Source organism: Carcharodon carcharias, chromosome 2, assembly GCF_017639515.1.
Source record: "Carcharodon carcharias isolate sCarCar2 chromosome 2, sCarCar2.pri, whole genome shotgun sequence".
Classification (NCBI taxonomy): domain Eukaryota; kingdom Metazoa; phylum Chordata; class Chondrichthyes; order Lamniformes; family Lamnidae; genus Carcharodon; species Carcharodon carcharias.
The window spans coordinates 54098747-54125907 of record NC_054468.1 but is presented as its reverse complement, the minus strand read 5'-3'; the positions used below and the strand labels follow the sequence as shown (position 1 = coordinate 54125907).

General features: G+C 42.4%; 1 non-coding gene and 2 pseudogenes across 1 annotated transcript; all 3 read left to right on the top strand.

The window, feature by feature from the left end:
* Window positions 1-20393: 20393 nt before the first annotated feature.
* On the top strand, window positions 20394-20762 carry LOC121275227 (annotated as a pseudogene).
* A 515-nt stretch (window positions 20763-21277) lies between these two features.
* Window positions 21278-21391, top strand: LOC121275525 (annotated as a pseudogene).
* A 691-nt stretch (window positions 21392-22082) lies between these two features.
* LOC121275523 lies at window positions 22083-22189 on the top strand. Its single transcript, XR_005942490.1, has one exon. It is a non-coding gene; the product is annotated as a U6 spliceosomal RNA (small nuclear RNA).
* Window positions 22190-27161: the final 4972 nt, after the last annotated feature.

Genomic DNA, 27161 nt, shown 5'->3' with positions numbered 1-27161 from the left:
TCCCCAGCCTTTGACATACATTAGTAGTCATGGCATTTATTTAGCAGGTCCAGTTAAGTTCCTGGTCAGTGGTAGCTCACAGAATGTTGTTAGTAGGGGATTTGTTGATGGTAATTGTGTTGAATGTTAGATTTTCTCTCTCTTGTTAGACGTGGTGATTACATGGCACATGTATGACATGAATGGTACCACTTAATCAGTCCAAGCCCAAGTGTTGTCAATGTCTTGTTGCATGTGGGCATGGGCTGTTTCGGTATCTGAGGGGTTCTGAATGAAACTAAACACTATAACCATTAGCAAACCGCCATTTCTGACCTTGTGGAAGGAAGGTCATTAATGAAGCAGCTGAAGATGGCTGTACCTAGGACTCATCCCTGGGGAGCTTCCTCAGCAATGTCCTGGGGCTAGGATGATTGACCACCAACCACCACAACCTCTACCTTTTGAGTGAGGTACAACACTAGCCAGCACAGAATTTTCACCCTGGCACCCATTTACTTCAATATTACTAGGCTCCTTTATGCCACTCTTGGTCAAGGGCAGCCACTTTCAACCCATCTCTGCTCTTTTGTCCATGTTTGGGCCAAGTCTGTAATCTGGTCTGGAGCCAAGTGACCATGGCAGAATCCAAACTGAGAACAAGTTGTATTGAGAGCAATTGACAAGGAAGTGCTAATTGATGGCATTGTTGTTGACATCTTCCATCATTTTGCTGATGATTCAAAGTAGACTGTGGCCTTACTGGATTTGTCCTAATTTTTGTAGACATGATGTATTTAGACATTTTTTTATATTGTCAGGTAGCTGCTCATGTTGTAGCTGTACTAAAAAAGCTTGGTTGGGAGGTGTGACTAAGTCTGGATCACGATTCTTCAGCAGCACAGCCAGGATGTTGTCAGGTCCCATCATAGCTTTTGCTGTATATAGTGCACTCAGCTGTTTTTGATATCACATGGAACAAATTGAATTGGTTGACAACTGACATCTATGATGTTGGGGACTGTAAAAAGAGGCCAAGATGGATTGGTACTTGGCAATTAAAGCTGAAGATCATTGCAAATGCTTCAGCCTTTTATTTGCACCGATGTGTTGGGCTCTGCCATTGTTGAGGATGAGGCTTTTCATGAATCTGCCTACTCCTTTTTGTTTAATTGACCATCACCATTTACAACTGTACGTGACAGGGCTTCAGTGCTTTGATCTGATCTGTTGATTATGTGATCACATAAGTCTATAATGTGTTGCTTCCACTGTTTAGCATGCACGTAGTCCTCTGTAGCTTATTTTTGGATACGCCTAGTTCTGTTCCTGGCATGCACTCCTAATTGAACCAGTATTGATCCTCTGGCTTGATGGTAATGGTAGAATGAGGGATATGCTAATCCATGAGATTGAAAGTATTGACGGAGCACCATTTTGCTGATGGCCCACATGGCCTTACAGGTGCCCAGTTTTGAGCTGCTGTTCTGTTCTGAATCTGTTTCATTTAGTACAGTGGTAGTGCCACAAAGCATGATGGTGGGTGGGTGGGTGTCCTCAGTGTGAAGATGGGACTTCATTGTCACAAGAACTATTCAATGATCAATCCTGCCAATATTGTCATGACTAGATGCTTCTGTGACAGGTAGATTGGTGAGGACGAGGCCAAATAAGTTTTTCCCACTTGTTTGGTGTTCTTACTGCCAGCCACCATGCCAGTCTGGCAGATATGTGCTTAAGGACTCTGCTAGCTCAGTCAGCGGTGGTGTTACTGAACCGCTCTTGGTGATGGATGTTGAAATCACCTATCCAGGATACATTCTGTGTTCTTGCCACTCTCAATTCTTCTTCCAAGTAGCGTTCAAGATGAAGGAATATCGATTCATCTGTTGAGGGAGGGTGGTAGTGATAATCAGCAGAAGGCTTCCTTACCTCAGTTTTACTTGATGCCATGAGATCCCGAATCAATGTTGAAGACTCCCAGGACCAGTCCCTCCTGTATGTATGTATGTATATCCTTGTGCCTTTGGTTGATGTGTTAGACAGGATGCACCCAGGAATGAATGATGGTGGAGTCTGGGACATTGGTTGAAATGCATATTCAGAATCAACAGTAACAATTTATGTAGCACCTATAATAAAATGTTTCAAGGCACTTAATAAGAACATGTTAAAACAAAATACGACACCAAACCACAGAAGGAGATATTAGGTCACATGACCAAAAACTTGCTCATATGAGGTAGATTTTAAAGAGTACCTTAAAGGAGGAAAGTGAGGGAGGATGGGAATTCAAACAGATGCTACCTAGGCCACAGTGACAGAGGAGGAAACTCTGTCACTAGAATTTCCAAATTGATAAGGAGGAAGTGTTGGATAAACTGTCCACTCCTGACTTGTGCCTTGTAGATGGTGGACAGGCTCTAGGGAGTCAGGAAGTGAGTTACTCGCCACGGAATTCCCTGCCCAATCCTGGATATTGTCCAGGTCTTTCTGCATTTGGATATGGACTGCATTATCTGAGGAGGTGCGAATGATGCTGAACATTGTGCAATCACCTGTGAACATCCCCAGTTCTGACATAATGGAGGGAAGACCATTGATACAGCTGAAGATGTTTGGGCCCAGGCCACTACGCTGAGGAATTCCTGCAGTGATGTCCTGGGACTGATTATGATTGATCTCCAAATAACTACAACTATCTTTCTCTGTGCTAGGTATGACTCCAACCAGTGGAGTGTTTTTCCCCTGATTCCCATTGACATCAATTTTGCTAGGGCCCCTTGGTGCCACACTTGATCAAGTGCTGCCATGATGTCACGGGCAGCCATCTCACCTCACCTCTAGAGTTCAGCTCTTTTGTCCATGTTTGGGCAAAGATCAGGAGCTGAATGGCCCTGATGGAACCCAAAATGAGCGTCAGTGAGCACATTATGGCTGAGTGAGTGCCACTTGATAGTACTGTTGACAACACTTTCCATTACTTTGCTGAGAGTAGATTGATGAGGGGGTAATTGGCTGGGTTGGATTTGTCATGCTTTTTGTGGACAGGACATACCTGGACAATTTTCCACATTGTCGGTTGGATGTAGTTGTACTGGAACAGCTTGACTAGGGGCACAGCTAGTCCTAGAGCACAAGTCTTCAGTACTGTTGCTGGAATGTTGTCAGGGCCCATTGCCTTTGCAGTATCCAGTGCCTTCAGCTGTTTCTTGATATCACATGGAATTAATCGAATTGGCTAAAAACTGGCACTTGTGATGTTGGGGACCTCAGGAGGATGCCAAGATGGATCATCCAATTGGCACTTATGGCTGAAAGTGATTGTAAATGCTTCAGCGTTTTCTTTGCACTGATGTGCTGGGCTCCCCCCATCATTGAAGATGGGGGTATTTGTAGAGCTGCCACTTCCAGTTAGTTGTTAATTGTCCACTGCCATTCACGACTGGATGTGGCAGGACTGCAGAGTCTAGATCTGACCCATTAGTTGTGGAATCACTTAGTTGTCTCAATTGCATGCTGCTTTTGCTGTTTGGCACGCAAGTAGCCTTGTGTTGTAACTTCACCAAGTTGACACCTCATTTTTAGGTATGTCTGATGCTGCTCCTGGTATACCCTCTTGCACTCTTCATTGAACCAGGGTTGATCCCTTGGCTTGATGGTAATGGTAGAGTGGTGGATATGCCGGGCCATGAGGTTACGGATTGGGGTTGTATACATTTCTGCTGCAGTTGATGGCTCACAGCGCCTCATGGATGCTCAATTTTGAGTTTCTAGGTATGTTCGAAATCTATCCCATTTGGCACGATGATAGTGTTACACAACATGATGGACTGTATCTTCAATGTGATGACAAGATTTGTCTCCATAAGGACTCTGCAATGGTCACTCCCACCAATACTGTCTTGGGCAGATGCATCTGTGGCAGGTAGATTAGTGGAGAAAAAGTCAATTAGATTTTTCCTTCTTGTTGGCTCACTCACCACTTGCCACAGACCCTGTCTAGCAGCAATCTCCTTTGGGGTTTGGTCAGAACCAGTGCTACCGAGCCACTCTTGGTGATGGACGTTGAAGCCCCCCCCCCCCATCCAAAGTACATTCTGTGCCGTTGCTTCCTCCGTGATGTTCAACATGGAATACTGATTCATCAGCTAAAGGGGTGATGGCAGGTGGTAATCAGCAGAAGGTTTCTTTGCCCATGTGTGACCATATGCTATGAGACTTCATGGGGTCCAGAGTCAATGTTGAGGACTCCCAGGGCAACTCCCTCCCAACTGTATACCACTGTACTGCTGCCAACTCTGATGGGCTTGGCCTATTGGTGGGACAGGAATGCTCAGTGATGTTGGTGTCAGGGACATTGTCTGTAAGGTATGATTCCATGAGTATGATTATGTCAGCCAATTGTTTGATTCATCTGTGGGACAGCTCTCCCAAGTCCAGCTAATTTAATATAAAGCAAAAGGAGCAACAGTCCCAACACCAACCCACTGCCTACTTCCCTCTAGCCTGAAAAACAACCATTCATCACTACTCCCTGTTTGCAGCCCTTTAGACAATTTCATATCCATGCGACCATTGCCTCTTTAATCCCATGGACTTCAATTTTGCAAATTAGTCTATGGTTGGTATTTCTATCAAATGCCTTTTGAAAGTACACATAAACAACACCAATTGTACGAACCCACATCCCCCACTCTGTTACTTAATCAAAGAACTCAACAAGTTGGGCAAACATGATTAACCATTAACAGAGCCATATTTTTCCAACTACAGATTCCTTTTGCCCTGGATTAATGTCTCTGAAAGTTTCCCTACCATCAAATGTTGGGAGTATAACATTTGCAATTGTTCAGTCCTCTGGTGTCTTTCTCTTATCCAAAAGGATTGGAAGATTATGGCCAAGGCCTCTGCAATTTTCATTCATTTTCTACTTTGAGCACTGCTAACCTTTTTAAGTGCATTCTCTTTATCTATTTTACCTAATTTAATTTATTTATTATTGCTCCTTTGCTGTGACATTGGCAGCATTCTCTTCTTCAGTGAACATAGATCCAAAATTGACCATTCTCCATACTATTTCCTAATATGCCCTACCCTTTCTCTGACTAGCTTTTTGCCATTTGCATGTTTATATGAAAAAACTTTTGTATTCTCTTTATGTTGCCACTAATCTCTTCTCATATACTCTTTGCCTCTCCTTAACTCCTTTTCCAGTTCTCCACTGTACTTTTTGTATTTGGCTTGCTTCTTTATTGTATTATGAACCTGATATTTATAGTAAGCTTCCTTTTACTCTTTAATTTTTTGCATCTTTAGTCATCCAGGAAACTGACTTTGGATGCCCTCTCTTTTCCCCTTGTGGGAATATATCTATTCTATACACAAACTATTTGAAGACCACCCATTGCACATTCCCTTTTACCTGCCAGCCTTTGATTCTAAACCACCTAGACCTGATCTCTTTTTCAATTCGCTGAAATTTAGCCCTTTTCCAGGTGAATTTTTTCAAGTTTTATTTGTTTTTCCCCTTGTCCTTTGGTTTAAAGTAGTTATAGAAATGTCCCCTCTAAACTAATGATATTGTGATCACTGTTTTCCAAATGCTGTCCCACTAAGACTTGCTCCACTTGCATCACTTTGTTTCCCAGAACTAGATCCAGCACTGCTTCCTTCTCCATTGGGTTGGAAACATGTTGATGATAAAGTTGTCCTATGTGTATTTCAGGAATTCCTCTCTTTTTTAACTTTTATATTATTTTCCCAGACTCAATTCAAGTAATTGACACCACCCATGATCACTACTCTAAAGCTCCTGCAGCTTCCTACAATTTAACTTCAAATTTGCTCCTCTATTTCCTTTCCACCATTCAGTGGTTTATGGTGCACACCGATTGGCATAATAGCTCCTTTACTGTTCCTTTAATTTCAGCCAAATAAATTCTGACTTTGAAGCCTCACATTAGGTAGGGTTTTTATTATGGCTTAATCAACGATCCTGTTGCAAATGGTAGCCAAAATCGTGCTCGCTTTGAGAAATATTTCTCGCCCAAGTTTCTACTCACTCATTTGCATATCACTGGAAACAAACACAATTGGGCAGTTTTTTAGGTAGATTTTGCTTTTTTAAAAAAATATTAGATATATTTAAGAGTAGTAACTTGTTTGGTTAATACAGCTGAAAATAGATTTATCACAAAATATAAGCCTTTCTAACCAGTGCCTAGTCTACCACCTGTTGAGTAACCCATTTTTAAATAACTGAAAATAGCATTTAAAAAAATACACTACCATTTGCTAGCTATATTGGTGTAGAGCAACCAGTTTCTTAGTAAATTTATAAAAGAAGTTCTATTAAAAATAGTTTTTAAAAATGTGCCTATTGGAGTCCTTGCACCCAAAAGAAACACCAAATGGCACAATTAATGGAAAGTTACATTGGCGATTAGTTCCGTTGGGGGCATGGCTGACCTCTCGCGCAATGTTTTTTTAAACAGGTGCAAAATCTCTCAAACTTAGTTTGTACTGGACATAGTTTGCATTTGATATGCTGAGATCTTTAATGTTGGTTTAGTTGATTTCGGGCAAATTGTGCTGAGGAGCGAAGTAAACAAGGTTGGCGAGCTGCAACGCAAGTAGCCACATGAGATAAAAGCAGAGATGCTGAAACAAGGTGAGTAATGGGAACATGATATCCCTGGCTACAATGTATTCAGGAGACAGAGACAGGGGAAATTATAATCAGTGGAAATAAGGAAATGGCAGATACATTAAACAGACCTGTTTAATGTCTCTGCCATTTCTTTAGTTTTATCTGTTGATTTTGTATCTTCAAGACAACAAACATTCAGAAAAAGTGATGAACCCATGGGTCTAGTGAAAATGAGGATCTTGGGGATATTATTACTAGCAAAGAAACAGTACTAGAAAAATTAATGGAGCTTGATGTTGACAAACCCTCCTGTACCTGATAGCATGCGTCCTAGAGTTTTAAAAGATGTAGCTACATAGAAGATACATTGGTTTTGATATTCCACAATTCCCTAGCGTTTAAAACAGTCATCATGGATTGGAAAATAGCTATTCAAGAAGGGAGGGAGAGAGGAAATGGGGAGCTGTAGGCCTGTTAGCTTGACATAAGTAGTAGGATAAATGCTAGAATCTATTTAGAGGGACATGGTAATGAGGCATAAATATGATCAAACAGAGTCAACATGGATTTATGAAAGATATTATGTTTGACAATTAGTTTTTCGAAGATGTCACTAGCAGGGTAGATAAGGGAAAACCAGTTAATGTAGGGTACTTGGATTTTCAAAAAACATTCAGTAAAGTGCGAGACAAGAGGTGTTGCAAAAATTTGGGCCCATGGGATTGGGGTAATATATTAGCATGCTTTGAGTATTAGTTAATTGACAGAAAATAGAGAGTAGGAATAAATGGGTTATTTTCTGGTTGACAAACACTATGTGGGTGGAGTGGGGGTGAGGGAGGTTGTGGGGGTGGTGGGTAGGGAGGGGGGTAGCATAGGATCAGCGATTGGGCCTCAGCTTTTCATAATCTTAAAGTAAGGTATTGAATTTTCTGACGAAATTCTGTTAGTTGGAAAAGTAAATTGTGAGGAGGATACAGTGAGGCTACAAAAGGAATATAGGCAGGTTTAGCGAGTCTGCAAGAACATGGCAGAAGGAATATAATGTGGGCAAGTGTGAAGTTATGCACTTTGGAAGGAAAAATAGAAAAGCAGAATATTTTTCAAATAATGAGAAACTGGGAAATGTTGGTCTACAGAGGGGCCTGGCTGTCCTTGAACATAAATCACTGAAGGTTAACATACAAATACAGCATGAAATTATGAATCAGCTGGTATGCTAGCCTTTATTAAGAAAAGATTTTTAAAAAATTTTTCATCTATGGAATGTTAGCATCGCTGGCTAGGTCAGCATTTATTGCCCATCCCTAATTGCCCTTGAGAAGGCGGTGGTGAGCTGCCTTCTTGAATTGCTGCAGTCCACATGGTATAGGTACACCCACAGTGCTGTTAGGAAGGGAGTTCCAGGATTTTGACCCAGTGACAGTGAAGTAATGGCAATGTATTTGGTGAATGGCTTGGAGGGGAGCTTCCAGGTTGTGGTGTTCCCATGTATCTGCTGCCCTTGTCCTTCTAGATGATGGATTTGTGGATTTGGGAGGTGCTGTTAAAGGATCCTTGGTGAGTTTCTGCAGTGCATCTCGTAAATAGTATACACTGCTGCCACACTGCATTGGTACAAGAGTGGGGAAATCTTTCTTCAATTGTATATGCCTGAGAGACCAAACCTGGAGTAGTGTATACATAATTGATTTCCTTACCTAAGGAAGGATATGTCCTGGATGGTGTACAACAAAGTTCATTAGACTGATATCCTGAGATGAGGGGATTGTTCTGCAAGGAGAGATTGAATAAACTAGGCAAGTATTTCCTGGAATTTAGAAGAATGAGCAATGATCTGAATGAAACAAAGAAAATTCTGAAGGAGCTTGATATGGTGGATGCTAGGAAATGTTTCCCTTGGACAGGTGTTGGGTTGGGCAGGGGGGTGTCGGTGCAGGTGGATTGGTGAGGGAGGGAGTGCTGAGGGTTCTAGAGCTAGGAGTCACAGTCTCAATAAAAAAATTGGCTATTTAGCACTGAGATCGAGGGATTTTTTTCACTCAGAGAGTTGTGGATCTCAGATATTCTCTACACCAACAGACTCTCAATGCTCAGTCATTAGGTATATTCAAGGCAGCTCCATAGATTTCTGGATATTAAGGGAATCAAGGGATTATGGGGATGGTGCAGAAAGTTGGAATTGAGGTAGAAGATTAACAATGATTGTATTGAATGATGGAGCAGGCTCAAAGACCCGAATGGCTGACTCCTCCTATTTGTTATGTTCTTATAATACTGAAGCCCTTACTTAGGATTGATTGTTCAGGATCAGTGAATACACTGCAAAGGGTCAGATTGGAAGGAAGAATGCGTGTCATGGAAAAGTGAAGAATACAAAGGATCTGGAGGGTGTTGATATCCAAGAGTTGTTGAAACTTACAATCCTTGACCCTTAAAATATGTCTTGACTCTTTCTGTTTTATAAGAAAGGAATGTCCGGAGGTGCGCTGAAGATGATAAAATATGAAAAAACCCAGAAACACTTCAATAGTGAGAGGGTTGAAGACTAGCATTGAAATAAAGATCACTTCTAAGATTTTTTCTTTTCCTGCATTCTTGAACAAGATAAAAGTTTTGGAAGATCTACCTTTAAATACAGGAGGATTAAGTGTAGTTGGTGGGCGGGGAAGGTTTTTGCTTTGAATTCAGATGTGTTTTTTTTTATTCATTCACGGGATGTGTGCTTCGCTGTCTGGACCAGCGTTTATTGCCTATCCCTAGTTGACCTTGAGAAGGTGGTGTTGAGCTGCCTCCTTGAACCGCTGCAGTCCATGTTGTGTAGGTACACCCATAGTGCTGTTAAGAAGGAAGTTACAGGATTTTGATGCAGCGACAGTGAAGGAACAGCAATATATTTCCAAGTCAGGATGGTGAGTGACAAGGAGGGGAACTTCCAGGTGGTGGTGTTCCCATCTATCTTCTGCCCTTGTCCTCCCAGATGGTGGTGGTCATGGGTTTGGAAGGTGCTGTCAAAGGAGCCTTGGTGAATTCCTGCAAAGCAATCTTATAGATGGTATACATTGCAGCTATTGTGTATCGGTGGTGGAGGAAGTGACTGTAGATTTGATGCCAATCAAGTGGGCTGCTTTGTACTGGACAGTGTCAAGCTTCTTGAGTGTTATGGGAGCTGCACTTATCCAGGCAAGTGGGGAGTATTCCATCATACCCCTAACTTGTGCCTTGTAGATGGTGGACAGGCTTTGGGGAGTCAGGAGGTGAGTTACTCATTGCATGATTTCTAGCCCCTGACCTGCTCTTGTAGCCACAGTATTTATATAGCTAGTCCAGTTCAGTTTCTGGTCAGTGGTAATCCCCAGGATGTTGTTAGTGGAGGATTCGGCAATGGTAATGTCATTGAACATCAAGGGGCAATGGTTAGATTTTTTCTTGTTGGAGATGGTTATTGCTTGGCAATTGTTTGGTGTGAATGTTACTTGCCACTTGTCAGCCCATGCCTGGATATTGTCTAGGTCTTGCTGCATTTGGACATGGGACAGCTTCAGCATCTGATGAGTTGCAAATGGTGCTGAACATTGTGCAATCATCAGCGAGCATCCCCACTTCTGATCTTGTGATGGAAGAAAGGTCACTGATGAAGCAGCTGGAGATGCTTGGACTGAGGACACTACCCTGAGGAGCTCCTGCAGTGATGTCCTGGAGCTGAGGGGACTGACCAAAAACCATAACCATCTTCCTTTGTGCTAGGTATGACTCCAGCCAGTGGAGAGTTTTCCTCCTAATTCCCATTAACTCCTGTTTTGCTAGGGCTCCTTGATTCTACTGTTGGTCAAATGCTGCCCTGATGTCAAGGGCAGTCACTCTCACCTCACCTCGGGAGCTCAGCTCTTTTTGTCCAAGTTTGAACCAAGGCTGTAATATGGTCAGGAGCTGAGTGGCCTTGGTGGAACACAAACTGGGCATCAGTGAGTAGGTTATTGCTAAGCAAGTGGCGCTTGTTGAGCTCCTTGGCAGCTTTAGCAACAGAGGAGATACGATTGTTTGTTTTTCTATTAATTCATGGGATCTGGGTGTTGCTGGCTAGGTCATCATTTATTGCCCATCCCTAATTGCCCTTGAAAAGGTGGTGGTGAACTGCCTTCTTGAACTGCTGCAGTCCATGTGGTGCAGGTACCCCTGGCTTCGTGGTAATGGTGGTGAACATGCTGGGCCATAAAATTACAGATTGTGGTTGAGTACAATTCTGCTGGGCCCACAGCACCTTGTGTTTACCCAGTCTGGAGTTGCTAGAACTGTTCAAAATCTATCCCATCTAGCACAATGGTAGTGCCACACAACACAGTGGAGGGTATTCTCAATGGGAAGATGGGACTTCATCTCCACAAGCGCTGTGCGGTGGTCACTCCTACCGATATTGTCATGAACAGATGCAACTGAGGCAAGCAGGTTGATGAGGATGAGGTCAAGTATGCTTTTTCCCTCTTGTTCGTTCCCACACCACCTGCCACAGATGCAGTCCAGCAGCTATGTCCTTTAGGACTCTGCCAGCTTGGTCTGAGGTGCTGCTACCGAGCCGCCCTTGGTGATGGACATTGAAGTCCCCCATTCAGAGTACTTTATGCACCATTGCCACCCGTGGTGCTTCCTCCAAATGGTGTTCAACATGATGGAGTATGATTTGTCAGCTGAGGGGGAGGCAGTACGTGGTAATCAGCAGGAGGTTTCCATGCCCATGTTTGACCTGATGCCATGTGGCTTTATGGGCTCCGGAGTCTGTTCTGCTGGTGGGACAGGACATACTCAGGGATGGTGTCTGGGGCATTGTCTGCAAAATATTTTTCTGTGAGTACAACTATGTCAGGCTGTTGCTTGACTCGTCTGTGAAACAGCTCTTCCAATTTTGGGACTAGCCCCCAGTTGTTCATTACGTGGATTTTGCAGGGTTGATAGGGCTGAGTTTGTCATTGTAGTTACTGATGCCTGGGTCAATACTGACTGGTCCGACCAGTTCCATTCCTTTTGGACTTTTTAGCGGATTTATAAAACGGAGTGGATTGTTGGACCATTTAAGAGGGCTTTTAACGGCTTTTGGTCTGGAGTTCAATGTAGAGCAATCCGGGTAAGGACGACAGATTTCCTTCTAAAAAGGGCATTAGTGAACCAGATGGGTTTTTATGGCAATTGTTTAATGGTCACCATTATAGACTTTTAATTGCAGATTAATGTTAATTGGCCAGCCAGTGTACAATCGCGGTCAGGGGCTGATCGCGGTTGGCGGTCCATTTTCCAGCCGCTCCTGGGCCTGCCAATCACGCATACCCACCAAGGGTAAAAATCAGGCCATAGAGTATAGCTTCCTATCTTAAATTCCTTGTTAATGCAGAGTTGGTTGAAATTAGCTGGGTGCTGGTAAGATGCTGCACTTGGCTATTAATGGTGACATAGCTAGAACACTTGCTGCTTTTCTGGAAAATGGATGGTCTGGGTGAAGATGAGAGATTCAGATTAGGCTTGGTGATGAAAGCCCTGAGAGTTGAATAATCTGTCAGCATTCATAAACATAAAGGAATAATCATTGGATGAGCTTCTAGAAAGTGTCAAATGCATTTGGAACTGTATTCCAGCTCGATTACTTCAGATGTGTAAGAGGGGAGGAAAGTAACGAAAACGATCAGTTGTTGATATGAAAAGGTACTTTAATAACTGCATATTACAGAAGTGCTGTAGTTTCTTACCTGCAAAATGAAAGTATCATGTACTCAAGTTCATTAATTACCAAAGAAATTGAGTGCCCTCTAATTATGAATTTAGAAGTAATTTTGCTTTTTTTCTAATGTGACTGCAACAAGGTGCCTTAACATAAAATTCAAACAATGAAAACCGAATGGAGCTCTGGATTGCACAATATGCTTTGGAACTTGAGTTTCATATCAGAATTGTGATAAACAAAAATTGTTTTCTGGATGTGAGAATTGTACATGAACAGGCTTTACAAACGTTTATTTCAGGTTCTGCAGCACTAGCTTCTGATTTGAGGAAATTTGGCAGATTCACAATGATTGTTGGTTTGAACACTGGAAAACGTAACATTAATGCAATTAGGAAATTCCTTTTTCAGATTGACTACCTTGGGAGAAAGAAGAGGAAGATTCCCTGTACATTTATAAAACTGTACCTTAAGAGCAGTGGAGTAATGGCAGTATGTGCAGGGTTTATTTTCTAGAGTTGTATTTGTTGGTTGTGCAATGAAGTGTACAAACTCACATGATGATTTTGCAGTGCATTTTGTGATACACAATTTGCAGGGAGAAAATTAGGCCACACTAAAGGCATGGTGACATCTCATTAATAATGAAAAACTATTTGAAAAGAATTTTCTTCCCAGTAGTGGAAAAATCCTGCCCCATGTACTTCACCCATACAAGTTGAGTGTGTCACCCATATAAACTGGGCACATGACTAATAAACAGACCTGTCCTGGTTAGGTGGTATTTTTGTACTTGTGTAGCATGAATGATGCTAGTGCTGAAGATCAGAACTCTTCAGATTTCAGATACCCAATACAGCATCAAGAAATAGAATGGTAATGGGAACCATTTAAAATGGCGATCATTGAATCCAGGAGAAATATATCCTATTAACAGCCAAGAACAAACTAGCCAGTAATGATACACCATTGACGAATCACAAAAGGGAAAAATTGAAACTAAAAGTCATGCACAGCAATTGGCCACAAAGGTGAGGACTACAAAAGGTAATACACAAAGTTTAGGAAAATAAGTAAAAGTGACATAAAGATAAACTACAAAATTAAAGTGTCATGGAATTTAAAAATGAAATAAGGCATTCTATAGATACAAATAACAAAAGACATATGAATAAAGGCACTAAGGAATGCAAACAATAAACTCTCGGGTAATGATGATTAAATGGCAGATACATCAAATTATTGCTTTCCCTCAGTATTTACCAGGGAAACAAACATGTTGGACATGAGGAAGAAATAAAAAAAAGGGAAGACATTTAAGATAGAAAGCGGAGAAATAACTAATGAACTAATCAAAGTTGATGGGTAGAATTAAGAACTAGGAAAAGATTTAAAATTATGGTAGCAGTTCTGTAGAGTCCCCAGTTGGAAGTTATGAGGTGTTAGAATATATAAATGTAGAGTAGACAATCATGTAGCAAAGGCAGAGTGATTTTAATGGAGGGTTTTAACTTGCATGAAACTTGGGTTAAGCAGACAAGCTCCTGTCAAAAAGGTATTGAATTTTTTGTGTTCAAGTAACATGGGGATAGGCCATATTAGATTTTGTAATGGGTAATGTTCCAGATTTAGTTAACATCCTAACGATGCATGAACATTCATCCAATGGTGCCCATGATATGATCAAGCTTAGTGTTGTGTTTGAAAGGGAAATATGGAAGACTTCAATTTTAGAAAAGGTTAATTTCAGTATGATGAGATGGAGACTGTCCACCGAAGAGGGCAGATGTGGCTTGTAGGGGTTCTCCTTTTCCCTCAGAGACCCTCCATACACTCCATTTCATGACAGCAGATTCACAAGTGTATGGCTTGAACAGAATGACCAGCAAGACAAGTTTCTTCTGATAATTCACAATTGCTTTATTGAATTAAATAAAACGTTTTCCTGAAAAATAAAAACATGTCCCATCTCATGTGACACAGTCACATGAGGGGACATGTTTCATCAAATTTTTATAGATTTTATTTATTATTTTCAAAAGCGCTTCAACCTCCTTGAAGGCAGCTCGATGCCTTAGGGAGATTGAAGAGCTCTTTTGCGCTCATACATGAAAGAGCGCTGGCCCCGACTCTCCTCTCCTCGCCCGCACAGGTAGCACTGAGCGTTACCGCTTGCATATTATGCTGGGCAGGCCTTTAGTGGCGTAAAATGGCGGTGTGGAGCTGATTATGGGCGACTGTTGGCTCTGCAACCGCTCCTGCCAAGCCCACCCGATGTGGGAAAAATTCAGGCCACAATCCCCAAAATGGCTGGTCTGTCCGGTTTTGACTGTGGGCCTGAGTCAAGGTGACCAAACTCAACTCTCCTTCCAACTGCAGCCCAAAACCTTCAGATCTGCTCTTCTTTTATGACCATTTAACTCAGATATGCCAAAACATTGTTCCACTGTCCATTTAGTTGATTCCACACAAAGTCCAGACAAATGTCATCAGCTCCTGCTGGGTTTGAAACTATACAGAGTTTTCCATGGAAGACACACTCAGACGAATATTATCAGTTCTCATTGTATGAGCAATTCTTCTCCTGTTTGAGGTGGCACAGTAACAGTACCTGGCTCCAAAGTTAATGAGGGTTTGAATGATCCTATTCCATTCCAGTACCACTGTCTGTGGTGGTTGAATAATCCCTTGAGTGTATTGTATTGATGATATGTCCTTTGTGCCAATGTATTGGGTAATCAGACTTCTTGACTGAGTTAGTCAATATTCCAAACCCTTTTGATGAGACACTGTGTTTTCACTAAATGTCCAAATTAACCCCTTTCTGCCCAGCCCTGTACTGCTGACTGCAGCTTATCTTTTTGAAGTTCCAATTATGAAGTCAAAACATGTCTGTAGATTTGAAATTATGTTCCATACATTTCCCAGTTGGAGGGAATTTCGATCCTATAGGCTTCTGTTTAACATCTCACCCATAAGGTGGTATGTTTGACTGCATTGGTGTGTCAGCTTTGATTTTTGTGCTCAAGTCTGGGACTTGAACTCACAACCTACTGACTTGAGAGCAAGGCAAACGTGCTATCACTGAACCATGACGGGCACTCAGCTATGATCTCATTGAAGTGGAACAGGTTTGAGGGACTGAAAGGAACAGGAATAAGCCAATCTTCCTATAGCTTCAAGAGGACAAAATCTCTAGCCTAGATATATTGTATCAATGCATGCTAAAAGAAGGCAGGGAACAAGTAGCACAGGCACTATCTAGAAGTGGTTGCCCACAAGGATCCATGCCGGGACTACTGTTGTTTGCTATTAACTTAAATTATTTGGATTTAGAAATTGCAAATACAATTTAAAATTTGCGAATGATACCATAGGGGACTGTGACAAAATTCAGGAGGGTATTAATAAACTTGCAGAATGGATGTGTAACTGACAAATGAATTTCAATATAATTATGTGTGATGTTACATTTTGGTAGGAAAAATAAGAGGCTGTGCACATTTGGAACTGAAGAATCTGGGGTATAGATATGTGAATCATTAAAAGTAGTGATGCAGGTTAAAAAGGCCATTAAAAAAAACTAAGAACTGGGGTTTATTTCCTATCAGGAAATATTGAACAGACTGAGCTTTTTTTTCTAGGAAAGAGAAGGCTGAGGGGGGACCCGATGGAAACCTTGAAGGTTTCGAAAGAGTTTGTAAGGGTTAATGTAAAGATGTTTCCATTTATGAGTAAGACTGGAACTAGGAGCCATCGATATAAAATAGTCTTTGATGAATCCAATAGGGAACTTAGGAGAAACTTGTTTACATAGAGAAATGTTAGAATATCACTGGTAGAAGCGGGGAAGCCAGATGATGCATGAGGGAGAAAGGAATGGAAGGATATGTTGATGGGGTTAGATAAAAAAAAGTTTGGGAGAATGTTTGTGTGAAACATAAACAGCAGCATTGATTTGTTGGCCAAATGGTTTGTTTCTGTGTTGTGATACCTGAAGTCAGGTACCACACAGTTAGATGTAGGTTAAAGCTCCCTCCATTCTGTCCTAACTCAAAGCTTAGATTACCTGTAACATTTCTTTCCATTTCCCATCCAAAGTGATGTCTCTGAATAAGATATTTGATAAATTAAGGAAAACTTTGTGTTTTAGAAATGAAATTGAAACTGCAAATACACATTTGAAAATAAACCCTTACAGCCAGCAAAAGAGGAGACAGTCATTTGATCAGTCTGGATTAGTTTTCAATATGTCTCAGAGATGAAAGGTCAGTGCATAATCCACTGCACTGCTCTGATTTTCTAGAATGAATTTTTAAAGTGAGGTTGGTGTTCTATTGTTTGCAGCAGTGTTTGACTGGAAGCATTTCTCATGCATTGTTCATCTTCCCTATACTTTTGTTTCCTTGTTCTGCCTTTCTGAAGTCTGGGCAATTACTGCAGCATAGCAAGTTGCAACTAACAGATTAGGGCAGATAGAAATCTCATAGGAGTGATGCATGAATTAGATGAAAAGGACCAATATATGCAGGGACAAAATCCTCTTTCAATGACACTTGGACATTCTTATTTCTTCCATCAATATGCAATGATCCACATTCCCGGACCATGCAGGAGTAGTGTCCAAGCTATGCCAGCTGCTGTTTTTTGACTTGACTGGGATGGCTGGATTGTGTAAAATTCACAATGGAATTAAGCTTCTGTATGTGTGAACCTTCTATACCTTCACAGGGAAAATTTGCCAGCTTTACCAGTTTGCAGTCATATTTGTATGAACCAAGGGGAAACCCTCATCACCATCCTGTGGAGGACTTGAAAACTTGGAACTTGCTCTAGCTGGGAGGCTGTGCAATAGTTCAAGGTATTATAGATAGAACCCATTTGGCTACCTGGGTTTCACACATTAACCTAAATGCAGACACAAGACAAAAAGGTATTGCCTGACATACTGTTGATTTCTGATTACAAAAATATCCATCAGCCAGGGAGCACCCACAAGTCTTTTGTTATTTAGTAGTTCATGGTGACAACCATCATCCATCCCCCTTGCATCTGATTCCTTATACCTCCCCAGCCAATATTGCAGGATAAATCAGGTTGTTTGCAACCTTTTTTTGTCAGCTGAGCTCATCCTCAAACCAATATCCTCTTCAAATATAAGAATTGCTTACTTCCACCCCAATTTGGTCTAACCACTGCTAAAACCTTTGCCTTTGTCAAGTCCAGAATAAATTAAACCAAAATTCCCCATCATAGATTTTCATTCTTATATCAAACATGCATAAAAGTCTGCAGCACACATCTTGTCCCATTCTGAAATGCTACACTGTATCTTTCCCAAAGTGGCAAGTTTAATTCAAAATTGGTCCAGGCAGGAAGCAAAGGATAGTAGTCGAAGGGTGTTTTTGTGATTGGTAGGCTATTTCCAGTGGGATTCCACAAGGCTCAGTACAAGGTCCCTTGCTTTTTGTTGTACATATCAATAATAATATCAGTATCAATTAGAAGTCAGTGTAGGAGGTATGATTAAGAAGTTTCAGATAATACAAAAATTGGATGTGTATTTGATAATTAAGAAGAAAACTGGAGATGGGCGAACAGTGGCAAATGGAGATCAATCCGGAGAAGCACGAGGTAATACATTTGGGGTAGGTTAACAAGGCAAGGGAATGCACATTAAGTGACAAGTTGCTGAGAACTGTAGAGGGATGTAGTAGCGCATGCCCACGGATCTCTGATGGTTGGGCAGTCTAGGAGCAACACTGAATACTTGCCATTATTTGCTGAGGCATAGCATCTCAGAGCTGGGATGTTATACTTGTTAAGCTATAGCTGGAGGACAGTGTGCAGTCCCGGCCATGTAATCTGGCTTATGTAACTATATCATGATTGAATGAGTTAGGATTGCTTCCTTTGGAACAGGGAGGCTAAGAGGAAACCAAAGTGAAGTGTATAAAATTGAGGGATGTGGATAGGAAGACCCAATGTCTCTTGGTTGAAGGGTCCACAACCAAGAGGAATTGATTTAAGGTAAGAAGTAGGAAGTTTAGATGTGATTCGAGGGAAGATTTTTCACCGGGGGGGGGGTGGGGATCTGGAACTCATTGCTTGAAAGGCTGGTAGAGGCAGAAACCCTCAATGTTTAAAAAGCCTGGATATACACTTGAAATGGTAGACCAAAAGCTGAAAAATGAGATTGGGCTGGATGGCTACTGAGCACCAAAGAAGGCCATTCAGCCCATCATGTTCAGGTTGGTGTCATATTCCTCTGATTCCTGTCTCTCTATATCCCAACAATGTTCCACCAATGGGAACACACCCTCCAGCCATCTGGGTGGAACTTTGGAATTCTCTCCCAACTCCTCCAATTTGCCACCTATCTCTTTGACGTGAAAACGAGTGCCCACAGGACTTGTTCTGAGAGTGTGCTTTCACTGCTTTGTAACAGATTTCCAACTTTATGGAAGTCATTTCAGCTATCTTGGACTTTGTCCAATTTGCTCTGCACTTCCTTGCTGTCAGCCTTAACTGCAGCATAAGGGTATCTTATGTAACTATAACGTGGACCTCTGATAAGCAACACGTGGGAAGAACAACAACATAACCAGCAGAGCAATGCCAAAGCCAGTATCAGCAGCAACAGCAGCTGCCTTATGTCCCCTGGTTGATCTGAGGACACCTTGGTTGCTGTTCGTGGTACGTTAATTGGTTTATGAAAGTTAACGACATACAGGTGGAGAGTATTGATTGATTAGATATTTTCAGGGGTAAAGCTCAGTCATAGAACATTTGACTGCAGATCAAGAAATCCTTGGTTCATATCCTGGTTTCCCCCTCCTTAAACATAACTTCATAAACGTAAAGCTGAAATAGCCCAGATGAGAGAGTGTTAGACTGAAGATCTCGGGTATCAGCAGCTCTTTGTTTTTTGAAGTTTGTTTGCTGTGGCTCAGCAGCTCTTGGGCAGAATTTTGTCGTCGGCGAGCAGGGGGTAGGGCCCGCTCGCCGATGCATAAAATGAGGCAGGATGACGTCAGGCAGAACCCCTGATGTCATCCTGGCCCATTTAAATTTTAAGGAAGGCGGGCCCGCAGCAAAATCAGCTGCCAGCTCGCCGACCTGTCAATGGCCAATTGAGGCCATTGACAGGATCAATTATAAAATTAAAGGACCTGCCTGTCCAACCTTAAGGTTGGCGGGCAGGCCGGGAGCCCTGGCGGGCAATAAAAAGTACATGAAACTTCATCCACTGGCAGGAGGAGGTTTCATGTAGGGTTTTTAAAAGTTTAATAAACTGATTATGTAAATTATGAACATGTCCCATCTCGTGGTGACAACCACCATCCATCCACATTGTCACATGAGGGGGACATGTTGGGGAAATTTTTTTTTCCATTTTTCATATTTTTAAAAGTGTAAATGATCTGTGTAAGCAGCACTTTGCTTCAGGGAGATGTGCGCTCTTTCGTGCACATGTGCGAAAGAGGCACTCTTGCTTTTGGGCAATCCCTCCCCGCCCGCACAGGATGTGCATAGCGTTTCCCACTGGACGTCACGCTGGGGGGGCCTTAATTGGCCTGCCCACATAAAATGGTGGCGGGGCCCGCTTCTCCGGCGGGGATTGGCTCCCCACCCGACAGGCAGAAAATTCTGCCCCTTGTCTCTGAGTCAGAAGGTTGTGTGCTCGAATCTTACTCCTGAAACTCAAGTCTCAATTTGGTGTCCAGTTAGCTCAGATGATTAGAGTGAGTTGTTAATAATGTCAAGGGTTCAATCCCCGTACTGACCAATGAGATTTAACTGTCTTAACGCAAGCATTTTGCTTGCTCTGTTCAGCTGCAATCCCTAAATTGTTACTGTCACACTGTAAGACGATTTAGAATATGGACACTTTAGTATTGAACGCTCATTTTTATCAGTGTATATGGTAGCACAGTGGTGATGTTACCAGACTAGTAATCCAGAGGTCTGGATAAATGATCCAGAGACATAGATTCAAGTCCCACAACAATAGCTGGAGAAATTAAATTTCTTTTCCTGCGCTTGCCCAAGTAAATGGCAAAAATCAAGGTGTGTGATCTGCGTGGCAAGAAAAAGGAGGAGCTACTGAAACAGCTGGATGACTTCAATGTTGAATTCTCCCAGCCCCATGATGCTAAGTGAACTGGAGGAGCTGCATCCAGGCTTTCCAAAATCTATGTCGTGTGCACGTCCATTGCAAGAATCCTGACTGTCATCAATCCGATGCAAAAAGAGAACTTGAGAAAATACTACATGGGAAAGAAGTACAGGCCTTTGGATTTGCGACCCAAAAAGATTCGTGCCATGCGTCAACTAAACAAATATGAAGAGAGTTTGAATACCAAGAAACAGCAAAGGAAAGAGTGGCAATACCCAATGCGCAATTTTGCTGTAAAAGCATAAATGTTCTGCCACAGAAGATGTAAAGCCCAGGACCAATCAGCAGACGGGAATTTCCTAGCTTTCCCAGTTTGCATGAAGATGGCAGCAGCTGGAGGCGCCCATGCGATGGGTTCAATCAAGATAGTGAAGCTAGTTTTGTCACAGAACCAGAACGAAGCCAAGCGGCAGGTGTGGGGGCTTTACCGGGCCTAGTACCAGGAGGTGCCCAATACTATACAGAAATTCAACCTGGATATCACAGTGAAACAGGGATGAGATAAAGTATGGGAAACGTTCATGAAAAATGACCTCGTCACCGACCCCCAGATTATCGACTTGCTGTGATTAAAGGTAAAATGGATCTTGAAGAAACTATTAAAGTGTGGAAGCAGCAGGGATACATCGTGCGTTATTTACACAAAACAAACACCCTAACCCACAGATTTCCTTTCCAGGTTCTATGGAGTCATGATGTGTAAATAATGAGGGAAAATGGCAATTGTGAAATAAATGTATTCAAAAATAAAGCCTATATTGTGTTCACTCCAGCAGCACATATGCTCTAATATGAAGGATACAGAGAAGATTAGCAGACCCTTGCGTAAGGATGACATGCAAATTTCACACTGGTTCCCTGGCCCCACAAATTTGGGAGAATTTGACAGAAAACAGTCTTGCAGAAATTGCCCCCGTGCCTTTTAATTTGGCGCAGAAAGGTTTCCTGTATGGGTTACTGCTGCATATTCTTCACTTCCTCACCCTCATCAACCGTCCAGACACGCTGTGGTGTTCTGTCCTGCTGTCCAGCAGTAGTGGGGGTCCCCAGTGGTGGGCTGTCTCCATGGGAATCCTCCTGTTTTTCACTGGGGCCTGGCTTTTCTGCTTTCTGAAGGGGCTGCTCCTCAAATTTTGATTGCACTTCAGCTCCAAGCTCCTGATCTAGGTTCACCCCGGGCGGGGGGTGGTGGTTGTGGTGGTGGTGTGAAAAACCTCCTTGTAAGCCTGCTCCTTTGGCCATTAATGGGTCCAGGCAGCAGGCGGTTGAAGGGTCGTCTGGCCTGACTGCCTGCCCCTTTTCCATGGCTATGTCCGCAACTGGGTATCCCTGTAAAGGGAGCATGCAGTGTCCACTGGAACACTTGAGGCCTTCTGTGACCTGTGGGCACCATGGGGGCTGGAGTGCAACCTTAGCCCTGGAAACATCATTTTAATTTAATTAGCTAAGGTTCCTTTTAAAGTTTTATTTCTGTTAAAGTGCCACATCAGGGGCTGATATCCCTTTCATTAGTTTATTTTATTGATCATTAGTTTTCTTAAAAGAGCATATAAAGCTCATATTGCGCTTGCTTCAGCAACATATATATGCTAAAATTGAAATAATACAGAGAAGATTAGCCTGGCACCTGTGCAAAGATGACCTTTTCTCATCTGAACTGACCCCTGTTCAAATGGAATTTCACATTGGTTCTGCACCCTGACACATCACTTGGGAGCCGCAAACCCACAATTTGAGCTGTCATGTGGAAATTCCTTCAGTGTCTTTTCTTTCGGCGCAGAGGGATTTCCTGTACGGGCTGTTACTGCACACCCTCCGCTTTCTTGCCCTCATCAACCATCTGGACATCCAGTGGTGTTCTGTCCGGCACTGGCGAGGGGCTCCACTGGAGGGCTATCTACGTGGGAGTCTTCCCCTTTTCCATCGGAGACCTGGCCTAGAGGTTTTTGCATGCAGCAGTCCTGTACAATCGTAGGTTAAGATGGTTCATGGTCCAAGCAGCAGGCAGTCAAGGGGGTCGTCTGGCCCAACTGTCTGCCCCTCTATTTGTGGCTGTTTGTAGCTGGATGTCCCTGGAGAGGGCGTACGCAGTGTCCACTGGTACGCTTGAGGCCTTCAGTGAATGGGCACTGAGGGGTGGAGTGCATCATCAGCCCTGGGAACACCATTTTAATTTAGTGAGCTAAGTTTCCTTTTAAAGCTTTATTGTTGTTACATTGCCCCATCAGGGGCTGTCACCCCTCTTAATAGTGAATTTATTTTACTGATTATTGGTTTTTCTCAAAAAAGCATATAAAGCCCCTATTTTCCATTGTCATCAACCGTCCGGGCACACCGTGGCATTCTGTACTATCATTTGGAGGTGGCAGGGGCTCCTACAGTAGAGGGCTCTGTATGTGAGAGTCCTCCCCTTTACCATCAAGGATTTGGTGTGGAGCATGTTGCACACAGCAATTGATGCAATAGGAGGCTAAGATGGTTCATGGACTGCCAGGTCGCCTGTATTTTCTGTGGCCTTGAAGAGCCCATGTTCCATGTGTATGTAAGATGTCAGAGGTTGCAACCCCTCTTCTATTATTTGAAGGGGCTGCTCAAATTTTGGTTGCACTTCAGCTCCACACTCCTGATCTTTGGTCACCTGATGTGGAGGAATCTAGGAGGGAGGAGGATCTCTTGGTAAGCCTGCTCCTGGGCCTTGCCAAGGTGGCCATTAACAGGTCCAGGCAGCGGGTGATAAAGGGGGCCATCTGGCCCAATTGTCTGCTTTTCTTCTGTGGCCGGGTATACCTGAAGAGGGAGCACATGATGTCCACTGGTACACTAATACCCACTGGTTTCAGAAGGCCTCAACATGCGCTGGAGTGCATCATCAGTCCCCACATCGACATTTTAATCTGATTTGCCTGTTACAGTGCCGCTTTAAGGGACTGTCAGTTAATTAGTTAATTTGCTCATTTTTTTTATTTTTATTGGCACCCAAAAGAGTATAAAGCCCATATGGGCATTGTTAAGAAAGAGGCAGACATTTATAAGGTTGCATCCTGTAAACAAATCTATATTAAATAAAAGATTGGCGTCCAATTTTCTACTTCAACTGGCTTTCCAATTTGAATTTACATGGTAGCAGAGAATCATTGCCTAAAGGTGAAGATTGGAAACTTAGATTTTTTTTCAGACAGAAGATTGCAATCTGAGTTACTTTTGTAAAGAATGGCTGAAAGTAAATGTAAATTGTGAGGACTTGAAGCTGAACCCTGTGACCAGTGGAAAAATGATGTGTATATGTGGACACAGGTTTTGTCCTTACCGAAGAAAAAAAAGGAATGGCCTTGGCACTGTCGCTTCCTAACAAAAGTAAAACCAGAAGCAAATTATTTTGTGACCCAGATGCTGGGCAGTTGGATACAGATGAAGGTTTGGGTCTTCTATTAAACTTAATGCATGAAATTTACAAGGAAGATCTATTAGTTGCCAATGAGGCATGGTCAGACTTTGATAGATTTGAAAGACTAATGGTCATTCCATAGAGGGATGGTCAAATGGGCAGATAAGTGGCAGATGGAATTTAACTCTGAAAAGTGTGATGCACTTTGGAAGGAGTAATTTGACATGGAAGTATTCAATGAATGGCATGACACTGGGAAGTTCTGAGGAACAAAGGGACCTTGGCGTGTGTGTCCATAGATCTCTGAAAGTGGAGGGGCATGTTTGTGAGGTAGTGAAAAAGGCATATGGGACACTTGCCTTTATCAATCGAGGCATAGATTGCAAAAGTAGGGAGGTCATGTTGGAGTTGTATAGAACCTTGGTGAAGCCACAGCTGGAGTAGTGTGTGCAGTTCTGGTCGCCACATTATAGGAAGGATGTGATTGCACTGTAGGGGGTGCAGAGGAGATTCACTAGGATGTTGCCTGGGATGAAACATTTAAATTATGAAGAGAGGTTGGATAGACTTGAGTTGTTTTTGTTGGAGCAGAGAAGACTGAGGGATGACCTGATCGAGGTGTACAAGATTATGAGGGGCATCTACATGGTGGATAGGGAGCAGCTGTTCCCCTTAGTTGAAGGGTCAGTCATGAGGGGACACAAGTTCAAGGTGAGGGGCAGGAGGTTTAGTGGGGATGTGAGGAAAATCTTTTTTACCCAGAGGGTGGTGACGGCCTGGAATGCGTTGCCTGGGAGGGTGGTGGAGGTGGGTTGCCTCACATCCTTTAAAAAATACCCGGATGAGCATTTGGCACGTCATAACATTCAAGGCTATGGGCCAAGTGTTGGTAGATGGGATTAGATAGATAGGTCAGGTGTTTTTCACGTGTCGGTGCAGACTCAATGGGCCGAAGGGCCTCTTCTGCACTGTGTGACTCTGATTCTGCTCCTTGATGGTGTTCTGCCATTCAATTAGGTCATTGCTGACATTTACCTCAACTCCATTTACCTGCATTTGTTCCATATCCTTTGCTTCTACCTAACTAAAATTAGATTATTCCTCAATGTTTTAAGCTTGAGGAAATATAAATCAAGGTAATTTTAAGTTGTGGTGAATCTGCACTGAACCCCCTACAAGGCCAATATATCCTTTGAGGTTCGGTGCCCAGAACTGGACAAAGTACTCCAGATGCACCTGGTCAATGCTGTGTATGCTATTCAACATCATTTCCTCACTTTTGAATTGCAGTCTACTTGAGATAAAGACCCACATTCCATTAGTCTTTTTGATTACCCTTTGTACCTGTTGCACTAACTTTTAGTGATTTATACCCAAATTCATTTATTTTTCATCATTAACAAAATACTCAAGTTTGCTTTTTTTGGAATCAGTGAATGACCTTACATTTTAAGCTCTTCTGCAAAATGATTAAGGGAATTCTGTAGAACAATTACATAGAAACCCTTTCCTTTGATGAGGGAACCCAGAACAATAAAAGTATAGTTGAGCCATTTAGAAGTGAAATCAAATATACTTTTTTCACAGTGGTAGTGGAAATCTGAAATTTTCTCCCAAAAAGGGTGTGGATTGTTAGGCCAATTGAAATTTTAGTGATCACTAAATTTTTCTTTGATCATGAGAATAAAGGTGGGTAAATGGAGTTGAGGTACAGATCAGCCATAATCTGTTGAAAGAGGCATGAGGAATGGCCTACTCCTGCCCTGAATGATATTTCCAAAAGTACATATTGTTTGTTTATGTTGACGATTCGTCAATAAAATTAGAATGGTCCGTAATATGTCAACATAGGTGGGCAGAACAGTAATAATTTATCCACAAAACAAAATGGGTATAGCCTTGATATACACTCAGCATTCTCCTGTCTCTAAAAGCAAATGGATCCAGCAGGAAATTTTCAACTTTATAACTCGTGTCTGAAAAATGGATGGAACATAATAATTAAAAATGACAGCGCTAGAGTGTGCCTTGGGCATTCAACACCCATCCTAATCTAGTCCTAACTTTTAATCCTAACCTTTAGTCAGGCCTGTAAATGGCAACCTGCTCACCCACCTAAAACAGGCAAAAAAAGGTTTAAATATGCAAATTAGGGTCCTATGCAGGTTGAAGTTTTTGGGAACAAATGGGTGGCATAGTGGTTATGTCATTGGACTAATAATCCAGAGGTCCAGGCTAAAACTCTGTGCGACGTGGGTTCAAATCCCACTATGGCAGCTGGTGGAATTTGAATTTAAAAAGAGGCACATTGTCAGTGAGGGGAGACATTGGCCTGCATGAGACTGAGACTAAGTGGGTACATTTGGGAATTTGGTTCAAAGTGGGAATCAACTGGTAAATCTTTTTCAGGCTCAATTTTAGAGTAAGAGTCAGATTCTGACCTAGAACTAGCAGCCTTTAAGTAAGTTAAATAGTCTAGTTAAATGGGCAACTGCCTTAGTGGTAGTTAACTGCCAACCACCTGAAAGCCCTTGCCTGAATAGGTGTTGATTTCTGTAGCAGGAAGCGAAGCTAGAGAGTAACTCATTGTAGTTCTGTATAAGAAAGGGACTTTTAACTTGCACAGTCAATAAGAGGTGTGTGGTAAGTGAGATGGAGACCGTGTGAGCATATTTGGGAGTTTAGTTCAAAGTGGGAATTGGTGCATAGAGGGAAAGAGGTGCTTTAGCTGAGGTTTACTGCAAGAAGTAAAGTGTGCTGAGTGGGAAGTTCACTGAAGGGTGGGGAGGTGGTGTTTTTTTTACTCTTTTTCAGCCTCCAGTATTTGATTTCCATTTGGTGCAGCAGAAGGAGCAGGTAAACCAGTAACTGGCATTATTACTTTTATCAGCATTGTAAGTACTGTATTCTTTTATCAGTATTGTAAAGTTTGCTGGCAGTGCCAAAACTTATTGGGAGGTGTAGGCTTTAATAATTAGTTAACAATTATTAATTAACACACACTGGAAATGGCAGGGCAGGTGATGTGTGTGCTGCCATTGCCGGATGTGGCAGCTTCTGGTGTGATCCAGGGCAAACACATCTGCAGTAAGTGTTTGTGGCTGCAGGAATTTGGCTCTGAGTTATTGAGCTGGAAGCTAAGCTGCAGGCACTGCGGCATATCAGGGAGGGGGAAAGTTACCTGGACACTTTATTCCAGGAGGTGGTCACAGCCCTGAGGATAAAGTCTTCTGATTTAGTCAGTGGTCAGGGACAGGAG